The sequence below is a fragment of the Grammomys surdaster genome, unplaced genomic scaffold (genome assembly GCF_004785775.1).
Source record: "Grammomys surdaster isolate TR1022 unplaced genomic scaffold, NIH_TR_1.0 314939, whole genome shotgun sequence".
Taxonomy (NCBI): domain Eukaryota; kingdom Metazoa; phylum Chordata; class Mammalia; order Rodentia; family Muridae; genus Grammomys; species Grammomys surdaster.
Window position 1 is genome coordinate 1,034 of NW_021626539.1, and position 2,295 is coordinate 3,328.

A 2,295-nucleotide genomic window follows, 5' to 3' on the forward strand; every position below is an offset into this window, starting at 1 on the left:
GGATGGGCGGGAGAGGCCAGCGCCAGACGCGGAGGAAAGGAGCTGCGACTACCCGCCCAGAGGCTGCCGAGTCAGCGACGCCTGAGCTAGTCGAGCCGCCGTCGCCGCGCCCCCATGGCGGCCGCCAAGGACAGTCACGAGGACCATGATACTTCCACAGAGAATGCAGATGAGTCCAACCACGACCCCCCGTTTGAGCCAATAATTTCTCTTCCTGAGCAAGAAATTAAAACGCTGGAGGAAGATGAAGAGGAACTTTTTAAGATGCGCGCAAAGCTGTTCCGGTTTGCTTCAGAGAATGACCTCCCAGAATGGAAGGAGCGAGGCACTGGAGATGTCAAGCTTCTGAAGCATAAGGAGAAAGGGACCATCCGCCTTCTCATGAGGAGGGACAAAACCTTGAAGATATGCGCTAACCACTATATCACACCGATGATGGAGCTGAAGCCGAATGCTGGCAGTGACCGCGCCTGGGTCTGGAATACCCACGCCGACTTTGCTGACGAGTGCCCCAAGCCTGAGCTGCTCGCCATCCTTCCTAAATGCTGAGAATGCACAAAAGTTCAAAACAAAGTTTGAAGAATGCAGGAAAGAAATTGAAGAGAGAGAAAAGAAAGGACCAGGCAAAAATGATAATGCCGAGAAGGTGGCTGAGAAGCTGGAAGCCGTTTCTGTGAAGGAGGCCAGAGACGAGGCTGAAGAGAAGTCTGAAGAGAAGCAATGAGTCATTCTTTTCCTTTCCTTTTCTTTTTAAAAATTTGCCCTACCCTGTAAGGTTTGTTTTTATTCTGTTTTGTTTTTACAAGGGACTTTATAAAGAACTGAATTCCAACATTCAGGTTGTTTGTTTTTTTTTTTTTTTTAACTTTTTTTCCTCCAAGTTTTGACACCATTGAACATGACTTCAGAAATCCATTCCCCAGTCATGAAAATGTACTGTGCTAACTTTCTTTTCCATAGTGGAAACACTTATTTATAGTCATCAAAAATAGTGAATAAAAAATGCCTTTGAAAACCTGGAAAAAAAAACAAAACCAATTCTGTCAACATTTTTATTTAAAAACCAGTTCTGTCAATATCTTTCTTTAACAACCAATTTGGTCAATAAGTTTATTTAATGACCAATTCTGTCAATATCTTCATTTAAAAACCAATTCTGTCAATATCTTTATTTAATAAACAATTCTGTCAATATCTTTATTTAAAAACCAATTCTGTCAATATTTTATTTAATAAACAATTCTGTCAATATATTTATTTAATAACCAGTTCTGTCAATATCTTTATTTAAAAACCAATTCTGTCAACATCTTTATTTAAACACCAATTCTGTCAATATCTTTAATTAATAAACAATTCTGTCAGTATCTTTTAAAAACGAATCTGTCGATATCTTTGGTTAAAAACCAATTCTGTCAATATCTTTATTTAAAAACCAATTCTGTCAATATCTTTATATAATAAACAATTCTGTGAATATCTTTATTTAAAAACCAATTCTGTCAACATTTTTATTTATAAGCCAGTTCTGTCAATATCTTTCTTTAACAACCAATTCTGTCAATAAGTTTATTTAATAACCAATTCTGTGAATATCTTTATTTAAACACCATTTCTGTCAATATCTTTATTTAATAACCAATTCTGTCATAATCTTTATTTAAAAACCAATTGTGTCAACATCTTTGTTTAAAATCAATTCTCTCAATCACCTTTATTTAAAAACCACTTTTGTAAATATCTTTATTGAATAAACAATTCTATCAATATCTTTATTTAATAAACAATTCTGTCTGGCAATATATTTATTTAAAAACCAATTCTGTCAATATCTTTAGTGAATAATCAATTCTGTAATAAACAGTTCTGTCAATATCTTTATTTACTAAAAAGTTCTGTCAATATATTTATTTAATAACCAATTCTGTCAATATTTTTATTTAATAATCAATTATGTAAAAAGCAATTCTGTCAATATCTTTATTTAATAATCACTTCTGTAATAATCAATTCTTTCAATCTCTTTATTTAAAAACCAATTATGTCAATATCTTTATTTAATAACCATTTCTGTCCATATCTTTATTTAATAATCAATTATGTAATAACCAATTATGTCAATATCTTTATTAAAAACCAATTCTGTCAATATCATTATTTAATAACCAATTCTGTCAATATCTTTATTTAATAATCAATTATGTAATAACCTATTCTGTCAATATCTTTATTTAAAAACCAATTCTGTCAGTATCTTTATTTAATAACTAGTTCTGTCAATATCTTTATATAAAA

The 2,295-nt window shown here is 32.6% G+C and overlaps 1 pseudogene; it reads left to right on the forward strand.

Annotated features, from left to right (window-relative positions):
* The first annotated feature begins 14 nt into the window (after positions 1-14).
* Positions 15-832, forward strand: LOC114616299 (annotated as a pseudogene).
* Positions 833-2,295: the final 1,463 nt, after the last annotated feature.